The sequence below is a fragment of the Acomys minous genome, assembly GCF_964271855.1.
Source record: "Acomys minous genome assembly, chromosome: 14".
Lineage (NCBI taxonomy): Eukaryota > Metazoa > Chordata > Mammalia > Rodentia > Muridae > Acomys > Acomys minous.
Window position 1 is genome coordinate 4,371,302 of NC_140496.1, and position 20,819 is coordinate 4,392,120.

Here is a 20,819-nt window from a genome sequence, read left to right on the forward strand (position 1 = left end):
TGCCAGCTCAGGCCACCTCACAGGGATAGTTCCAGGACACACTGACTGGCCAGATAGTCACTCCCCGGTACTTGCTGGCCAGCGCCTAGCCCACAGCTGTGCCGACAGCCCACGGTCCTGCCTATCGCCTCTCGTTATTTTCAGCAGCTCTGGAACTCTGTGACCTACTCAGGCCTGTCTTGTGACCACACATTATCATGTTTTTCATCTATGGTGACACTGAAGGAACAAAGATGGCACATAAGATGGCAGCAGGGGAACACTAGCAAAACCCACAGAGCCGAAGCCACAGACCCACATTCTATTGCTCAGATGACACCAGGAGCCTCCTATCCACGATCTGATGTCTAGCAGTTAATCCTGAAATGTGTCACGAAGAACACTGGCTTGAAGCAATGGGCTGCAGCGGGTACAAATGGCCATGGGTTAGGTTCTGGGTTTTTTTTTTTTTGCCCTCCCTCCAAGGACAGTTGGGTGAAAAGCTGCATTGGCCTCGTGGGCACTCTGGCAGCTACCTCAGACTAAGCTGCCACGTGATGAGCTGTGAGACCCAGACCACAGCTGGAGGGCGCTCATGTGCGTGGTGGTTCTCTTGGATGAGGAGGAGGAGGATGACACCACCAACCACACGGCTAGGGAAGGAGACTCAACGTCCCCGTGGCTGCATGGCGCAGATAACTGAGACATGGGTGTGACCTGAAACTCTGCAGGAAGTCACCAACCACAGCTCACCACAAGTAAAGCCAGGTCCTAGGCTGCCAAACAGCCTGCCTGGAGCGAAGGCCAGTGCCATCCACACAGCTTGACTTGACGCCCCGATCTGGGTGCTGCACTCTTCTATAAATAGGGGGACCCAGGAGAGTGGGTGCACATGGAGGCTGACAACAGCCCTCATGTGTACATGCCGCCGCCCATGTGGTCAGCTGGAAAGAAGAGGCCACAGATGCGCATCGTTCTGCCCTAGAGCTGTCAGAGCCTAAGCTGTGTCCCGTGGTCTGGGCTGCTTTGACACCTTCCCTGTTTGCTTTCTTGGGCTAACAGTCATCATGTAACCCACACAACCTCCTGTACCGCGTCTAGAATTTACCTCACGGTAGTGACACCAGACAGAAGCCCACAGTCGAAATTCAACACCAAGAGAAACATGGGTACTGCTGGGAGGGCTAGTGGTGGCCCAGGGACACACACAGGGCGCCTGGTGGGCGACCACCGGACTCCAAGGACATCCACAGACAGCTGGGAGGGCTAGTGGTGGCCCGGGAACACATACAGGGCTCCTGGTGGGCGACCACCGGACTCCAAGGACATCCACAGACAGCATCTCCCGCTGTCTCTTGACAGTCATTTTGGGAGGTCAGCCACCTCTGACAATAAAGCCCATCAAGAGCCAGCTGAGCTGGCCATGCCCCAGCCCAGTGCACTACCTGCTTAGGAGTAACTAGGAGGGCAGGCAGCCAGCCTGCCTACAGGACTGTTTCTCCTCAGACTGACTGGGTCACACTCCACATGTGACTGTGAGTTCATCACCTCAAAGAACAGTCTGCCTAGTGGGGACAAGAAGGACCCTGGGTGGGGTGGCATTCCGGGATCACAGTACGCCGTATCCTGGATGTGGCTCTCAGGGACCAGTCAGGAAGCAGAGTAGCCTCTCTCTCCCCCATGAGGAAGGTCTGGTGAATCTCAACCTAACCGCATTACATTCTGACTGGCTTCTTCAGACTGCAGGAAGGTGGAACAGGAACTAAAGAGACACAAAGCAAGCAGGGAAATTCCCATCAGCCTTGGGCTCACTGAACATTCCGTTTCAAAGACGGAAGTCGAGCGGCTTTAGGTGCAGAGGGAAGAGAACTGGTGGCAGAATGCAGGCAACTCCCGAGTAAAGAGCTCTCCGGTGACAGCTCAGGGCATGAGTGCCCCGGCCAGGCCAGGTGAGGTCAGAAGGACAGTAGCAGATGCTGCTCGGGGTGCTCTTTGCCACCCCATCAGCACCCACACAGGTGCAGCTCCCCGGCCATCCCACAGGCCTGCAGGAGAGGCCCCCTTACCCTTCTGGTCACAGCTGTGTAACAATCTGCCTTGCTCACAGGCTGATGGCAGGCCACCTTTGGCGGTAGGCAGTGGTAGGCTGTGGTAGGCAGCAGCAAACAAGGGCTTCTTGGCAGAGACCAGATGGGGCCCGCAGGTGTTGGTTTACAACCTGATTTGGGAACGTCTGCAAGGAAAATGGCCTGGACACCTTGGCAGGGCACACTGTAACCACTGGGAGCTGCCCAGCATGGCCAAGAAAGCAGATACTGCCAAGGGATGCTGTGCATGCACTGCCCTTCTCTCTACTACTTCAGACCCAGGTCACTGCTGGTCACACATATGCCACCCAAAAGGTGGACTAGGTCTCCCTGCATTTCAAGTCAACAGCCAATCCTCTACAGGAAACAAAATCACATGACCTCCACGATCCCCTCTGTGTACCTGCAGGCTGCCCCCACTCCTTCCAATGGCTGCACTTTGACATAGATTTCCCAATGTGTGTACATGTGTGTGTGTAGGCTGGAGGCCAACCTCGTGGTCTTTCTACCTTGTTCTTTCAGACAGCATCTCTTGGTGACATGACACTTGTCCAGATGGCCAGCGGCCCTTGGCAATGAGATTACGAGCATGTGGCACCTTGCTCAGCCTTTTCACAGAGGTTCTGGGAACCAACCTCAGCTTTTCATGCCTGTACAGCAAGATCTTTACCAACCAAGCTATCTCCACAAGTCTCGCGACAGACCAGAATGCTCTTCTGTACGTAACCACCTTCGGGTGCTATTTCTTGGGAACCTAGTTGTAAATCTGGGGCTCTAAGTCCTCTTTCCCTCAGAAATGGAGTTTCATAGAAAACTTCGGGCCTCACAAAGCTGTGCTCTGGCCATGGCTGGGAGAGGCCTGCCTTGCCACAGAGGAGACTGGCTATTCAGCCTCTAACACTCTGAGGAAGGGAGACTGACCCACTTGCCACGCTCCCTACCCACCCACCCTGGGTCCTGGGTGCCAATCTTTTAAAGAACAGGAACAAGTGAGACTGTGTTTAATCTTAACCTCTGAACTAAGTTTACCCACTTGGATTATATCCTAACTTTCAATTTGGAGACAGGTCACCTGCAGTGAGCCCTGGGAATGAGGGGCCATGACATCAGAGCTCTGTCTCCTACAGGCCGCAGCAGAAACCCAGGACCCAATCCAGAGGAGGTGTCTGGATGCGTGCCAGAGAAGGGCAGAAATATAGCACACAACTTCCCTGCAGAACCTCAGCAGAGGCCCAGTGGTTTCCACACTACAGAGAGGAAGCATGCTCCCTCCCAAGACCTGCACTCAGGCGCCAAACAGAACTCTAGCCTGCCCAGAAGGATGCTCGTACCAGAAACAAAACCCCAGACAAAGGGCCAACAAGCAAAGGCTGCAGGTCCTCACACTAGAAGAGCCAGCAGTCAGGCCAAGTGGTGTGACCACACAGTTCATGTCTTGAAGTTCATTTATAACCTAAAGGTATTATTGAATCTGGAGATGCCCTAAAAGGACCCCAGTCTGGGAGGCTCAAACAGCACATGTTTCTCTTTCATAGCTCTGGGCATCCAAGGCCTCGGGGTCACAGGCCTGCAGGTGGCTCATTCCCGGCTCTTCTCATCACCTCCCTGAGTGTCCAAGTTCCCCCTTTTATAAGACACCAGTCACACTGGCTTAGAGCCACCTTAGTGACCTCATTGTAACTAGAGTTCCTCTGCAAAGACCCTGTCACCAAGGACAGCCCCATTCCGAGGCCCTTGGGGATTAGGCTCTGGCCTACATTTTTACTTATGAGAACCCTTACTACCCCAGAGAGTTTCCTGAGGGGACAGAGTATATGAAGAGACGGCCCAGGGGCCTTCCTTGGCTTTGGCTTCCTTCCCATCCTCAGTGGCTTGATCTTAAAGAGCCCGGCGATTTTGGCTGCGGACCAGCCCTGGGAGGGCAGGTGCAGAGGCCAGTGAGCTCAAGGGAGCGCTCCTCCTCTGTGTAAGTGCGCCCCACACAGAGAGGAACACAGCCCCCATGGGACTAGGGGCCTCTAGCCACTTGCTTTCTGCCAGGTCTGAACAGTAAAGTATTCTGAATGTCCAGAACGTACTTCTCGGCTTCAGGAGGAGGTGAGCTCTTGGCCGAGGAGCCCCACAGACAGCTATTATTCAGCTTGGAGTCCCAAGAAGCTAATCTGACTGAGACTTATTATTCTCCTCAAATAATGGATGAGAAAGAACCCATTTTGTTGTCTTTAATAAGTTAGACACTCAGGCAGACAGACCACACAATAAATCTGCATACGTGCGTAAGAGGGGCTGGGCACTGGGGCCTTTTATTAATGTATCAATTCCAGACACAAGGCAGAGGCCAAGTGAATGCAAACCGGTGCCTCAGCGGAGCCTGGGCCTCCGCCTAACCCTGCCCTGCTGGCAGCCACGCCGGCAGGCCCCAAGAACAATGGCTGTAATCCATCTCCCGGGGTGGGGAGCAGCCCACGCCGCCTGAGCTTGGGGGTTTGACAAAAAGAACCTCAGACACAGGCAGGAAGGGGAGGGCTGGAACGGGGCTGGGGATTGGTGGGTCCAGGGGCGTCCTCAGACAAAATGGGACACTGTTCTCCAAAAGGCTAGGACAGCAAGGTCACTGCAAGGCCTGCTTCTATATGGAAAGTGCTGTGGGTGTTGTTTTTGTTTGGTTTGGTTTCCTCTGATATGTAGAAATGTGCTTACAAAAGAAAGGAAAAAGAGAAGGCAGGTCCTCAGTGGGTCCCAGCATGAGCTTCCAGCTGGACGTCTCCAGTGTGACGTACATGCGCACACATATCAAGTACAGAAGCATCCTGTGGTGGGGGAGGGGGCAGCAAGGCCGTCTGCCGCGCCGTCCCAGGCTCTTGATTATATCACTTAATTTTAGCTCATTTAAAGAGATTGAAAGACAGTCAATACCGTGATGGTTTGCACTTGAAAGGAGATAACTGTTCCTCACCCTGGGGCATGTGGTAGCAGCAGGCGCAGGGCAGGGAGGTGCCAAGCCTGACCATGGGAAGGAGCGTCCAGGAAGAAGAACAGAGCCCACCTGGGCGTGTACCTGGAGTGGAGCGTGCATATGCCTTCTAGCCCAGGAAGGCAGGGGACAGGAGAGCCAGACGGCCTGCCTCTGACAACCCATCTCCCTGTCCCCTGGAGATGCAGAGAACCTTCCAGACTTTTCATCAAAGTCACAGTAACACAGACTCCATGCAGAAATAGCCGACATGTGGAGGGAGCCTCACACTGCCCGCTTTTACACACAGACTGTCCTCTAGGTCTACTGTTTGTTTGCTACAGCAGTTTCATGTGCTACTTACAGGGCCACAACTCTCAGCTGAAAAACTCTGCCCACGTGTATGGACGGCAGGTGAGGTTCCTGACATCAGGCTGAGTTAAAGCTAGCAGGCTGTGCCTGATTCAAGGGAGCAAGGGCCCCGGGTGAGCCATCCCAGGCTGCGTTTACAGCGACGCCATCACTAACTATGGACTCCGCGCTGGTTCCTGCGGTCCGTGTGGTGGGCACAGGCCAAGCCAGGAGCTCTGTAACACGTTCTTCCAGAGCCACTTACAGAGCTCCTGCCAGTTATGGAGACTGTTGCTGTACCACAAGCTGTCTCCATGGCAACCTGGGCTAACATTCCTGAATAGGTATCATCTGGAGCCTCCTGGAACACCATGCTGGCCCAGGTCTGCAGGGCTGTATTCAACAGGTGGCACCAGGGCCTATGATGCAAGGGAAAGTTCTGTGAGGACACAGCACCATTGGTCCTCTACCAGAAAAAGAATCCAGAGATCCTGCATGTTTCACGGGACAGAGGAATGGAGAGGCTGGAGGTAGACAGACAGCCCTGCACAGGCTCCACATGGGGAGGTGTTGAGGGGGAGAGGGTTGGGGTGGGGGGGGAACAGAGCCACCACCTGGTCCCTGGTAGCTGCAGAGCTCTGTGGCCACTGTCAGGCAGAGCACACAGCACATCACAGCACAGTGAGGACAGATACTTAGATAGGATGGTCTACACAATAGGCCAGACTAGCCTCAAGCTCCCGAGGGTGCTAGGATTACGGGAGCAAGCCATAGCACCTGATTTCAGGGTGGGTTTCCAAGGTCTGAACTGACAGGGAAGCCGCCAGGAGCCCCTGTATCAGGTGGACTGGTCACACACCCCCAACAGTGCCCTACCGGAACCCCCAGGACCTACCAGTCAGCCCTGCTGGTCTCTTGAAAAAATCAGGGGAGACTGGGCCGAGTGTTCATGTTTGAACATGTCCTCACTTTGGACAAGAAGCGGCTTGGTGTGCTCGCCGCTCACCTTGCTGAGCAGAGCCGGAGCCAGGGGCTACTTATTTTTAGCCCAGCCAAGTCACGTAAGCTTCTGTGGGTCGCTAAGGAGCAGAGAAGGAGGAACTGTCAGGAGAGACAGACCACAGCCAAAGCCAAGAAGAGCACCAGCCCGGCCACCACATCAGCCCCGGCCTCGGTATATGAAATGGCAGTGGGTGTGCACTTTCGAATATATTCCCAGGGCACCAGATGGTGGCGCAGAAGTAGGAGGGCCTATCTCCTCTAGCATTCGCTCATTACAGAGGCCTTGATTCAACTGCAGAATAAGGGCTGAGGCTGCAGCAGCCTGGGATCAGTCTCCAGCGTAACAGAAACTGGGAGTGGTGGTGTGCACCTGTCATCCCAGCACTTGGGTGGCAGGGGCAGGAGGATCAGAAGTTCAAAGTCACCCTTGGCCACTAGTGAGTATGAGGCCAGCCTGAACTACATGAGAGCCTGTGTCAAAACACACAACAAAAACACACACACTCACTCACACACACTCACACCAGAGGAGGGTGGGGAGAGAGACAGAATGGACAAGTCCACAGGGAGCCAATGCCTGAGAAACAACTGCTGCTGCATCTGCGGTGTCTGTCATACCTCGGCCTGTGCAGCCCCTATCGAGGTGACTTCACAACCAAAGGTAAGAAGCTCAGAAACCCAGGCACAGCCGAACACGGCAGCTTGGCAAAGGTGTGGCAGGTTTGAGCATCCCAAAAAGTTTTGACTCTCAGAAGTTGGAAAGACACAACAGAGGGAACCCAGGCTGTTTCAGGCACTACACACCCAGAGCCCCGGAGAACCTGCCAGGACAAGTGACCCCGGAGGCCTGGCTAGCCTTTCCATGAGCACTCAGGCTGCTGCGGCTGTGTTCTGAGTTGACCCCACCTCACAAAGGATTCTGAACCTGTTGGTTGGAACAGAAACCTGCTGAACAGTCACCCACCCAGTGTGCTCTGAGAAGTATGGCCCAGGGCAAGCCCACAGTGCTCGAGGAACTCAGCGCATGTAACTGCAAGAGACTGCAAGTCTGCAGCCAGCAGCACCCCACGTGAGGCTGGAAGGAGGCCTGGGTGCTCTATGGGATGGAAGCCCCCAGCCCAGACATAAGGTCACCGTGTTCGCAAGCGGTCTGACTTTGGCGGCCTCACTGAAGGCCTGGAGCAGGTCACCTTCAGACGGCCACTCTTCCACGTCGCTGTGGAAGCTACTCTGCAGGTGCAGGGGACTTCTGAAAGCCTTCTGTCCCTGCTGCCCTCAGAGTTTTCCTTAGGTCCCATTTCTAATCAATTTTGATCTATTTCCTACATCTCCTGGGGACATCCACATGGTTAATGACGCTCGCCTACTGGGAGACAGCATTGGAAAAAAAAAAAACCCTGGATTTGCTTCAAAGTAACTTCCCTTCATCAGAAAGCACGCAGGGAAGAGGACACAGCCCAGAGCACCCCGCCAACTGTCGGGACGCCGGCAGCTGCTCTCAACCCGCTCCAAGACTTGAGCCCCTGTCTGGCTGTGGCTCTGAGGAGGGATCCAAGCATGAAACCCTAGGACTGTGACGAGGCCAGAACCTGCCCGCATGCAATGTTTAGTTTTGAAACAAGTGCAAAAAGGGTAACTTATAAATATTCAGAAAACTCAAGCCTTCTCTGGGGGGCCCCCTGGAGGCCAAGCGTCGAGCCAGCAAGTGTGCACAAGTGATGAGGAACAGAAGGGCAGGCTCCCACCCATGGGGGCCAAATCATACGCCTCTGTCCCGTGAGATGTACTCACTCACTCTGTACACCTTACCCAGGATAGAGTGGCTCACTCAAGGTTAACCTACCTGCCTCAGGTCCAGCAGCCAAGACAAAGTGGCCTGGAGGTCCCTAATCATTGAACAACACACCCTGTGCCCAGGAAGCATTGGCTCACCTGGAAGACTGTTGGGTGAGCACCACAGTAAGACCAGCGCTGAGTGTGGCTACATAAACCCAATCTGGCTACATTGCAGTTATAAAGAGAAAGGTTTTTCCTGAGCTCCCAAATCCTACTGACGGAGTACCCCACTAACAGGGCACTCCACAGATGGAGTACCCACTGATGGGGCACCCCACTGATAAGAGTACCCCACTGATGAGTAACCCCACAGATGGGAATATCCACTGATGGGGTACCCCACTAAGTACCTCACTGATAGGTAACCCCACAGTTGGAGTATCCACTGATGGGGTACCCCACTACTAAGTACCTCATTGATGGATAACCCCTCAGAGTATCCAATGATGAGGTACCCCATTGACTGAGTACCCCACTGATGGTGTACCCACTGATGGAGAATACCCCACACATATCTACCTTGACAGAAGCCAGAGTTTCCAGGGAACAGTCTTCCATATCTAATGGCTCCTTTAAAAAAAGCAGGCTGGCTTGTTTATCTCTTCACCAGACAAAATGACAAGGACCTTCCTGCCTGACTGACAGGGTACCAAGTATGGCTCTATAGTCACCACGCCTCCTCCAGGAAAACACGGGAAGAATGCAGAGTCTGGTCTGGAGAGGATCCCACACTCCTTACAGCGGGATAAACCAGCAGCCCAGCGTCCATCAACACATGCAGATAGTGTGCTCTTCCACAGCACAGCACTATCCATCCCTAAAGAAGGTGGCACTATCCATCCCTGGCACATGCCTGGAGGGGAACCCTGCCAGAAGATGCTAGTCAGCAAAACACTCCACAGTAAAGGACGGTGTGTCCACATGCATGACGGTTGCTCGGCCAGACAGCAGAGTCTGTGGAGGGACCACGGTGAAGGCAGCATGGCAGTGTGAATATGTTCACACAAATGCCAGGGAAAAACTATGTGCTTAAGGACAGGTGACATGGTCTGTGTGTGCTTTAGCAGGACTTTAAAAGATCATGCACATGTGCACACATGTGCACGCACACCTACCCGCACACCAGGGCTGATATAACAGAGCCATTACAGCTGACACCCACGTGCCTTACATGCTGAGGCCTCTTCCTCCAGATGCAATATTAGGTACCAACATTTCCAAGGCCAATCGGCTCCTTCCTGGGACAGCGTAGTTCCTGTTCACTCACAGCCTCTGGAAACCACAGGTCCCCAGAAGCGACACAGAAGCCTCTCCATCTGTACCCTGAGATAGTCCTGTCCAGCCTGTGGCCTGCCCGGGCATACACATGGTGACATGGGATCAGAGACCACGGAGTCCCACATGGATCTTGCTTTTCTCCCTGCAGCACTACCCTCTCTGGTAAAGTAGAGGAAGGCCCAGAAATGCAGGCAGAAATGCACTGAGGCAGGCGGTGTGAGGGCACACGCTGCTCTCCATCGCCTCATGGGCTATTCTGAATGAGGTACCACTGAGTGAACGTGGGCTGCTCCTTAATTACTAAAGACAGGGCAAGAAGGAAGCAAGAAAAGAAGACACAGAACCTCAACAGACAATGCGGAGGAGAAAGACAAAACTGACACCTTTGCAGAAAAGCCCTAACCTGGGAACGGCCACTGTAGGACTCCCGGGCGCACTGCCTCTCACTTCTAAATCTGATTCCAAATTCCTACAGAACAGGAAGTAGCTTCGAGTGGGAAACCACAGTCACCATGTTCTCATTATCTCTGGAAGGGCAGAATCCAGTCAAGCTACCCAGGCGCTCTGTCCAGAGCGTACGGCTGTGGGCCGCATGGCAGAGCCAGGCATTGCCAGGGCAGAAATAAACACAAGGTCCTTGGCCGAACCTTCTGGCCACACGCTGTTGACTGACATAATCCTGCCTAAATGCACTGCTGTCTCAGAGCTGCCTACAAATGTGAGCAAAGGGTCCGCCACATGCCTATCTTGCCCGCCACACAGCCCACCATCCTCGAGGGGTACACCGCTGGGAGGCTAACACCCGGGAAGGACAGGAGGTCTGGAGGAACGGCCTTCTGGGATGGATTAGTCATGTGGTCCCTAAGGGATGCTGGGCTACTTTGTGTTCTGGTGCCTTCCAGCACTCTGCAAGCCTCCGAGCCTAGGAACCCACCCCAGTCACAGGCCTCTGAGCCGAGAGATATTTCCACCATGACTCAGAACAACCCAGTTCTCCAGAAAGCCCAGGCTCGGCATTCCACTTGAGCCCTGTGGTTTCCTCTGCTGCGCTGTGACGCTGAGAGAGGCAGGGCTCTTTCATGCTGCTTCCCCATCATGGTCACGGAGGTGAGTGGGCGCATCTCCTCCAGGCCCGGGGCAGTATGCCGAGTGCCGAAGGCTGGGAAGCCTGTGTCATGCTGCACTGACTCAACCCTGGCCTCATCCTGGCCGCTGTGGCACAGAGGCTGGACGGGGACCCACAGTGTGGCATCTGGGAGACAAGTGGAGGGAAAAGAAGCTGGCTTCCACGCTGGCACCAGCACACCTCAGACGCAGCAATTGAACTGGGTGCTCTTACCCAGATTTCCTCATCTCAGTGCACACCTGGGGACAGGGGACGGCAGACAGGACAGTGCCTCTGCCAGGGAAAACGACCGCTGGGCATCTCCTAGGACAGTAACCCCAGCAGCACAGCAAACACTGGGCACGGCTCCCACACACAGCACTGCAAGCAGGGACAAGAAGGAGGAAGGCAAATGGCAAGTGACAAGTGGGTACACGTTCCCATTACATCATCACTAAAGAAAAACCGAGGAGGAAAAGGTAAAAAGGATTCGTATGGGCAGGATCAGAATGGGGTGTGATCCTGAAACTAAGAAGGCAATCTCCATTCTCCTCCTGAACTCAGGAGAGCACACAGCTCCATTTCAGACAACAGAAACTGAGCCACCCGCAGCCTTGCTCCTGACCCGAATGCGGCCTGCTCTCCTCTTTCCCACTCAGTGTAGACTGCTGCCTGGGTTATAATGTAGGAAGTACTAGCCGATCCCGAAGGCTTGTGGGGAGATGCTGAGCTTAAAGCATGGCACCCCAGCAGCTCGGATGCAGGTAATACATGAACATAATACCCGATAAGTGCTGATCCCAGTAAGCAGCAGCAACCCCAGGATCTAAGTGGCACTAACGACAATGTATACTGCAGGGCATATTAAGGCATGTGCAAGGCATTAAGATGCTACTGTTGTCAGCATGTGAACCCCTGAGCTAGAGGAACTAGTGTTTATTACGGTGCTGAGGGCAGCAGGCAGTTGGGAGGTTTCTAAGTACAGACTGCTGTGGTCTGCTCGAGACTGGCTCCAAAGGCTCAAGAATCCTTGTTCCCAACAGGTGGAACTATTGGCGAAGGATTGGGAGATGTGGCCTTGCTAGAGGAGTTAATGTCACTTAGGGATAGGCTTTGAGGTTCCAAAATGCTAATGTTCTCCCAGTTAGCCTAGCTGGCCCCGCCCTCCCCCACTCCACTTTGCCTCCTGGCTGTTTTTTCTACATCACAGTCATGAACTCTACAACCTTCTGAAACTATGCGCCCCAAATAGATGCATGCTTGCTTGCTTTGCTCGCTTGCTTTGCTTGCTTGCTTTGCTTGTTTGCTTGCATAAGTTGTCTTGGTCGTGGTTCTAGGCCTCTTCACAGGAACAGAAAAGAAACGGAGACAACTGTGGTTACAAGTAGGAACACAAAGGTCACAAAGATTTGTTTGCTAGGCTCTGACCACACTGCAAACCCTGCTGTTCTGTGGAATCCCAACAAGCAGGCGGCCTCTGTCTTTAGGCAACCACAGAGGAGACACACATGTGCTGAGCTTGGGCCAGGGACCCAAGGCTCAGACACCACGTGATACACACAGGATGGAAACTTTCTGCTGTGTGGCCACTGCAGGAGACTTGGGCTTGCCGCTTCCTTCTGAGAGATCCATGCCTGCATTCGCCCCTCAGTAGTAAGCATCGACAGGACGGGAGACAGGCGTTAAGAAACAGCAACAGCCGCGGCATAGCCACATTCGGATTCTGGCTTTGATTCCTGGCAACATAATCTATTCTGAGCATGAGATGAATCTGCTAATTCCAAGTGAGCCAGCTTAAAAGCAAACTACAAACGAACAGCGAGCACACTGTGAAGCTGTGACAGCGCCCCAAATATCCCCATTTCATGAGGACTTGAGCAGGGGCACAGGACCAGAGTGAACAGAACTGCTTCCTATGGGCTGCAGTTGGAGACCCCTCCTGACTCAGACACGTGCCAAGGCAGGTAGCGGTGACCGTGCAGGGCCACTAGCATCCCTGAGTGCTTCCCACAAGCTTATAAGATGGCTCAGCTGGCAAGAGTTTGAGCCCCAGCACCCAGGAAAGGCAGGCTAGTGGCACACTTGCAATCTCAGTGCTGGGCAGGGGAGACAGGCAGATTCCTGGGCCTTGCTGCCCAACCAGCCTAGCCCAATAGACAAGGCCCAGGTTCCAGTGAGAAACCCTGTCTCAAACAGCGAAGTGGATGTCATCCAGTCCCTCTAGTGTAGAGGAACCCACACTCCTGCTTCCATGTGCACACACAAAGCCACTTGCGCTCAGCAGCAGGAGCTGGGCTGGGGGTGGGGAAGCTGTGGGAAGCAGGGCGCTATGGTGGAGGACTACCATCCTGGGTGCTAAGTCAGTCCAAGACGCTAGGAAGAACTCAGTCTTTGTGCCCAAGCTACCACGAGCAGCTCCAGAGAAGGCAAGAAGAACTGCAAGTGTGTGAACCATCCACCCCACCATGCCCGTGTGCTGGGGCTGCAGGATCCTCATAGGGTGCTCGCTGCAGCCCTGTTCTGCCTGCAGCTTTGTCTGAACTCGTCAACACGGCTCGCGTTTCATGCCACGTAAGCAATACTGCAGTAACAGGAATGAGTTACAGCTGCAGTAATTCACACCTCAAGAAGGTTCCCACACCCAGCAGGGCACACAGGGAGGGTGACAGAGCCTTCTCATAGATTCTAAACAAAGCGCCATCACCCAGGAACGTTACCGTCTGCCGCAGGGTGCTCAGATACATACTATTCTTCAAAAATAAAAGGACTCTTCATCATGAATTTTAAATCAAACTATTAAGACAGCCTCCCAAAGCAAGCAAATGAGGGCAGTCTGGCACATGTAGAGACGTGTCGACACACCAGAGCATCAGCTGGGCAGAGCTCACTCACAGTAGGACATAGGGAAGCCTCTAGCCATGCAGAAGAGAGCCTCTTCCCAAGGAAAGTGGGAGGGGCCTGTACCCCTGCCTCAGCCACCAAGAGGAGACATCTGCTTCACAAATTTTCCCAGGCTCTATCCAGTACAGCACAGAATCCTGCGCATCTATCTTTCCTGAAGATGTGCCACCAGACCATCCCTGCATCCCCACTGCCAGGATCTGAACCTGCCAGGCTATGCCACCAAGCTGTGACTGCGGTGACAGCGATGTGTGGGAACAAGGGCAGCCCTAAATACTATTCTCCCCATGCCAAGTTCTGATCCACAGAATACAGGACCATGACCTGTGCGGATGCCTAGAGAGAACAGCTACCCGCCACCCTCACCTCCCCCCCCCTCCCCGTGGCCTGCAAGGTGAGAGCCAGAACTACACCTGTGCAGAGGCCACGCCTAGCACGGCAGGAGAGTCCTTCTTCAAGTCTGCACACCTTTCCCAGCCCTGACAGAGACACTTTACACCAACTCGTCTCCACAGCTCAATGCTTCCCAGCTGTTCTCAGCTGGCTTCAGCTACCCAAGCAGCAAACACAGTCCCAGCCCTTTCCCATCTGCGGTGGCTCTGGGGTCCAGGCTCCTGTCACCTCACATGCCAACCCTGCACCTGGCACCAGAGAGGCCGTCATACTGCCCAGCACTTGTCAGTTTGGTCCCTGAGACATGGAATTAGGGAAACAGCAAAGAGAGATGAAAACCCTTCTAGAAGGTAAGCCATGAGGCCTCACCTTGCACCTCAGCAGGGCGTGCTGTCTGGGTGTGAAGGGCAGCAGGACTTTGGGTTGGATGAGCCTCAGAGCTCGGAGCGGGGTGCCCAGCTCCTGTCTAAATGGATAAACTGCTCCTGGCACTTATATCCGCTCTCCCGTGCTGTGTCTCCAAGGCTGGGGCTGCAGATCTGCCAAGCCCTCTAACCCACAAGCAGCGAGGACCAAGCCCTGGACAGACTTAGGCTCTGCCAAACTTCTGACACTCCCGATTGGTGTAACACACACTGCACAACACAAGACTGAGCACAGGCTCTTGGCTGAAGGGCTCCTGATCCCAGCTCGGCAAGTCCCTCCTCTCCGTATTCCATCTGCCTTTTGGTTTAAAGCTTGTTACGCTCTCAAACTCAAGCCAAGCCAGCTGGCACTCTTGGGAGGGTGACTCGCAAAGTGTGGACTCACGCAGTACCTTCTGCAGCTGCTCCTGTGTGCCACGCCAGTTACATGTGGCCCCGAGACTCACACTCGGCAGCTCCATTGGAGCCCTGACCTTTCTACACTGCAGCGCCAGGCGGAAGCACACATGACCATTTGGGTCAAATCTCATCAGCTAAGGACAAAGGATGTTGGCTCGGGACATAACATGGCACAGGTTATAGGTGGCTCGTCCCCTCAACCAACATCTAGGAGTCTGGCTGAGAACAGGTCACACACACAGAAGAGTGATTTCCTGGTGTGGGCAGCACGCTGTGTCTAGCCACCTCTTTCAACAAGCCTTAACTAACAGCCCCCCTCAAAATATCTGGGTACTCAGGAATAAAGACCAGACCCTCAGACCCAACACACTGTACTCCATTCTGTGACAGAGTGAACTCTAGTGAGATCCAAGTGTACCCCACCAAATGCAGACACCACTGTGACCGCTGACACCACAAGAAGAGCTCAGGCCAGAGGAAGCGGGGAGCTCTCAATTGCATGCCCCCATCTTGAGGGATCTGAAGGAACTGAATGTGTTCTGAACCCCTGGGAAAATACAGCCTCTCTTCAGATCTCTGAAGTAGGCTGTGCCTGCCTCTTCTACACAGGCTTAGCTGGGACAGCACCTGTCACATGTCACCATGGCTGCTTCTGAGCGTGACTCACATCAAGGGCAGACTTTGGAAGAAGCCCTCCTTACATTTTTTCCCCCTCCTTCTTCATAGTATCAGGCTTACCACTAGTGGCAAGGGGGCAGGCTGGCTTGTTAACAGCCTAGAGTAGCCAAAGCTGGGGTCACAGCTCCTTCAGCAACACCCAAAACATGTGCTCAGGTGTTGGTGCCTCCTCGTGTGCAGTGAAGTGAGAAACAGAAATGATACAAAACAAACAAACAAACAAAAACAAGAATTACCCAGCAGGCTTTGGGCTTCATTCACCTCCATCTGAACCAGGATTGACATCATGTGCTTCTGGGGACAGCGTGTGTGTGTGTGTGTGTGTGTGTGTGTGTGTGTGTGTGTGTGTTAGAGTGTTGCTGTATAACTCTGGCTGATCTGGAACTCACTATATAAACCAGGCTGGCCTCAAACTCAAGAGTTCAACCTGCCCTTGCCTGTCAGATGCTGAGACTGAAGGTGTGTGCTGTCACACGCAGCAGTCTCTGCTTCTTAAAGCTGAGGCAGCTTGTGAGGAGTCCCGAGGACAGTGAGCAGAAATTCTCTCAGGCCAAGCTACATGTTATCATTGGTGAATCTGTGGGGCCCGGAGTTCATTGTAGAGCCAGAAAAAAAAAACAGAGAAACTACTATAATCACATGATTTATTTCCCAGAATGCCCGACGGTGTGGTTTTGTGACTTGGTTTCCTATCTTGCCTGTCAAGTACACAGGCCATTGGTGGAACCACGGATGCTGAGAGTCTGATAAAACTGTGGCCACAGGCTAAAATTGAGCAAATCCAAAAATAGCAGTTCAAACACTTCTATGGGGCTGGAATATGGCTCAGTCAGTAGACCACTTGCTTAGCGTGCGTGAAGCCCTGGGTCCCATGCCCAGCACCGTATAAACAGGGCGTGGTGACACAAGCCTGTAATTCCAGCGTTTCATAAATGGGAGGCGGTGGGACCAGCTGTCATTCTCAGCCACATAAGAAATTCGAGGTCAGCTTAGGACTCAAGACTGTTGGGGGAAAGGGCGGGGGGTGGGCAAAACATCCCTATGACCTGCAATATAGGAAAAGGACGCAGCCCTCCCCTGCTGCTTTATAAGCAACGCATTTCCACCTCCTATGAACAGAAGAACCCCAGGAAAAGAGGTCTACTGAGCAGAGTAAAGGCTCGTCTCCACAGATGGTCGGTCCAGCGTGACAACACTGTAGGACAAGAAGAAAAGACAGGACCAGAAATCAGAGGTGAGATCTGCAAGGCTCAGATGTCTGAACCTCACTGTGTGAGTCACATGGGCAGACGGGATGGTATGAGTCCGTACCCTCAAACCCTGGAACTCCCACAAAGACCTGAGCATCAGCTGTGCCTACTGTGGTGCGTCATGTGCCATGATGGCGCCCTTAGTCACTATGGTGGAAGCTCCTGAGATGGATGCCTGAAGCCAAAATCACGGCTGCTGCTCTCAAAAGCATGTTCACTTTTGCAAATTTCTGGCATTTACTCATAGCTAAGAGCCATAGATATACCCACAGGCTTTAGACATAGACACAGGGGGTAACCATGCTTGGTAACTTCATTTTTATCAGTGGTTCACTGAGGAAGAAGGCAAGGCAAATATCCAGAACTGCAACCTGCTCTACCAACAGACAGCATCGGTCAGGAGAGGCAGAGCCGTGCTCACAGCAGTGTCTTTGAAAATCAACATTTCCCCCAAGGCACACACTGGTTAAGAGGACTACCTTCCTAAAAATACCTATAATACATAAGTCAATCAGTCTCTGTCTCTCTTCTGTGTGTGTGTGTGTGTGTGTGTGTGTGTGTGTGTGTGTGTGTGTGTGTCTGTCTGTCTGTCTGTCTCTCTCTCTCTCTCTCTCTCTCTCTCTCTCTCTCTCTCTCTGTGTGTGTGTGTGTGTGTGTAATAGTTTAAATGAGGTTTTCCTATCTCAGCTGACAACGCTCTCTCCAAGAGCCAAAGGCCACCTAACAAAAACCCCAGCCCCAGCATGACAAAGCCTCTTGAATTATTGGTACTGACTTCCTAGAGCTGTCGTGAGGTGGGACCAAGTGGCCTAAAAAGTTTCATACATAGGACCTTAGATATAAGCAGAAACTGTTACAAATGTTGGCTCTCAACCTCTCCCTGTAACTCTCCAGAGGAAGGACAGACAGACAGAAGAGACAGCCACTCACCTTTAGGAACATCTCAAACACTTGTCAGTATCCAGCAGTAAAGCAAAGCCCTTCACAGTACACCCCTGCCAGGGCTCCTCCTAAAGCCTGGCTGAGTACCTGTCACTAGCTAGCACCTCCTTACCAAGAAGAAAACTGATGAGAGGAGGCCCCAGAACTGAAGGCCAAAAAGTGGGCAGGTAGGACAGACAGCACGGGGCTATCTATACAGATCTGGCCCTGTCACCAGAAGCTGGCCTACAGGTGCTATGCTGGTTCAGTTCTGAGTGGGATCCAAGGATCTTTTTTGATCTCTTGTGCACTCATGGACTCTAGGAAGCACACAGCCGGCATATGGAGGAACACAGCTCTGGGAGAAAGAGCTGGCCTGGTGCCCAGGAGGGTAAACGGCTGCATCCGTGTCGCTACCGCTCTTTCTTGGGGATCTGGAGATTATCACAAGGGCACCACACAGGGCAGCTACGCCAGGTGCTTAGGGATATTCCCAGCAGCTGCAGAGAGCAGGCGGAGGCTTAAGTAGCCTAAGGCTAAATGGTTCACCTTTAGCTTGGCTGCACAGGATGCTGTTGTGTAACAGAGTCCTTCTAGATTAAAGCATTCTATCCTGCAGTAAAGCTCTTTAAACAGAAGCGTCAACACTCAAAATAGTTTAGAAGTCCCTGAAACTGACCAGATTCACTAAGCCCCTCCCTGACAGAGCAAGCAGTAAATGCTGGGAGGGCCCCTCAGACTGAAGGAAGCCGAGCTGCAAAGAAGACCCTGGGGCCAAGAACAGGCAGCTGCCTGGAGGAAGCAGAACCCAGCTGACCTGCCTGGAAGAGGCTTAGGCCATCTGAGGCACCTGGAAAAGACCCTCTCCACCCTGCTGAGCTGCCTGCAGGCTGTGCAGTGCGATCCAGGTCCCCAGATTTGTGAGCTATCACCCACACTGGGGTGATATGGCTCTCTTTGACTCGCTTCTGCTCCTTTAAGTAACCCCTCGTCCATATTCCTGTAAGGAACCCCTATAACACTCACTGGTTCACCGAGGTGGATTTTGGTATACTTTGGTCTGTTGTAGACATGTGTGCTGCGTCTCCCCAGGAAAAGTTCTGTCATGCACAGACACTCACTTTAAGCCCCTTTAGCTTAGATGGCTCAGCCAGTAAGGGCACTTGCTGTGCAAGTCTGATAACCTGAGTTCAATCCCCAGAACCAACCAAAAGGTAGAAGACGCTAACTAACTCCACAACACTGTCTTCTGACCTCTACACACATGTTGTGCCCCCTGACCACAATATGTTCACATATACAGCACTAAGAAGGGGCTGAAGAGATGGCTTCTCAGGCCAGAGCACTCCCGCTCTTCCCCAGCATCCACACAGCAGCTCACAACCATCTCTAACTCCAGGCCTAGGGGTTCCCAACACCTTCTTATTACCACGGGCACCAGGCACATACACAGACATACCAGCGGCAACATACCCACACACATTAAAAAAAGATAAAAAGAAAAATTTAAACAGCCGAGAAAGCCACTGGAAATCCTACTGTAACTGAAGGGTGGAAGTCATGGCAGCATCAGCTGGGCTGGTGTGGGTGATGACCAAGGGAACCTAACCAAGCCTGGAAAGAAGTTTTGAAAGGGGGTTATGTGAGTGGAAGAGCAAGGGAAGGATGCCCTAAGGCACAGGACTCCAGTCCCTGGGACAGCACGGAAGAAGAAGGGCTACAAGCCTGTCTCGTGACTGTGAGCCTCAGGGCTTAGTGTCCAGCTGGCACAGAGATGGAGTGACACAGGGAAGGAGGCATGTGGATCCCACTTAGAGTAGACCCAGCTTTGGTACGGGTCACGTGCTGCTGGGCAGCAGGACCACTTGAGGCCTAGAACCCAATGGGCTACCTGGGCCTGACTCTGGACACTGCCCCTCACCCTCCCCAGAAGGCAGGGCAGCAGCAAATGCCAGCCACACCTGGTGGCAGCACGCAGTGCTGTACAGCTGGGCCAGGTGCACAGGAGGAGAATGGGGAAGTGGGCTGCCTGGCCTGAGGACCCTGGGTTTCTGTGATGCAAGAGGCACTAGGCAGGGGCAGGAAGGACAGTGGAATCCTGCCATTAAGGCCACACAGAAGAGAAAGACAGAGCTCCAGAGCTACAGGGTCACAGACAATGCCAGGGCCACCTCGTGTCATGTTCACAGACAAGAGCAGGAACACTTCAAACACTGGTAACAGCAATGATAAGAATGAGCATAAATGACTCAAAATCGAGCAAAAACTCTACTGGGTCAGCATTAGCTGAACACGGATCACAAAAACACAGTAACCAGCTGGGTGCTTACACCTTCACAAACACGTAACACACCGTGGATAGAGGCATGCTTATACCTTCACAAACACGTAACACACCATGGATGGAGGCGTGCTTACACCTTCACAAACACGTAACACACCGTGGATAGAGGCGTGCTTATACCTTCACAGACACGTAACACACCATGGATGGAGGCGTGCTTATACCTTCACAGACACGTAACACAACGTGGATAGAGGCGTGCTTATACCTTCACAGATACATAATACACCATTGACAGAGGCGTGCTTATACCTTCACAGACACGTAACACACCGTGGATAGAGGTGTGCTTACACCTTCACAGACACGTAACACACCGTGGATGGAGGCATGCTTATACCTTCACAGACACGTAACACACCGTGGATGGAGGCGTGCTTACACTTTCACAGACACATAACACACCGTGGATAGAGGCGTGCTTACACCTTCACAGACACGTAACACACCGTGAATGGAGGCGTGCTTACACTTTCACAGACACGTAACACACCGTGGACGGAGGCGTGCTTACACCTTCACAGATACATAATACACCATTGACAGAGGCGTGCTTACACCTTCACAGACAGGACTACGTAGCACACCGTGGATAGTGATGTGCTTCACAGATGCTCTGCAGCAAAAAACTAAACAACTGCAGACAGTGTCCCCATGAGATCCTGAAAGCCTTGAGTCCCAGCTATGGTCCACAGGGCTGCCCATGTCACAGAAAGCCAATCAGTGCCAAGGGGCTCCCCACCCAAGAGGAGACGCATCTCATGCAGGAAGTTATCCTGCCCATCACTGAGAAAGGAAAAGGGAAAATAAAACAATAAAATAATTTCTATTCTCAACCAACCTCAAGTCCAACTTCCGTAAGTAAAGAAAAGGGAAAATGAGAGGGAGGGAGGAATGAGAGGATACAAGGGATGGGA

At 53.0% G+C, this 20,819-nt stretch overlaps 1 protein-coding gene and 1 long non-coding RNA gene across 2 annotated transcripts in view; one reads left to right on the plus strand and one right to left on the minus strand.

Annotated features, from left to right (window-relative positions):
• Positions 1-20,819, minus strand: part of GALNT2 (polypeptide N-acetylgalactosaminyltransferase 2) — a 115,266-nt gene that overhangs the window by 63,207 nt on the left and 31,240 nt on the right. The window lies entirely within an intron of this gene.
• LOC311582736 lies at positions 4,596-17,706 on the plus strand. The gene is made up of 3 exons (XR_014774213.1): positions 4,596-5,900; positions 16,507-16,621; positions 16,964-17,706. It is a non-coding gene; the product is annotated as an uncharacterized lncRNA (long non-coding RNA).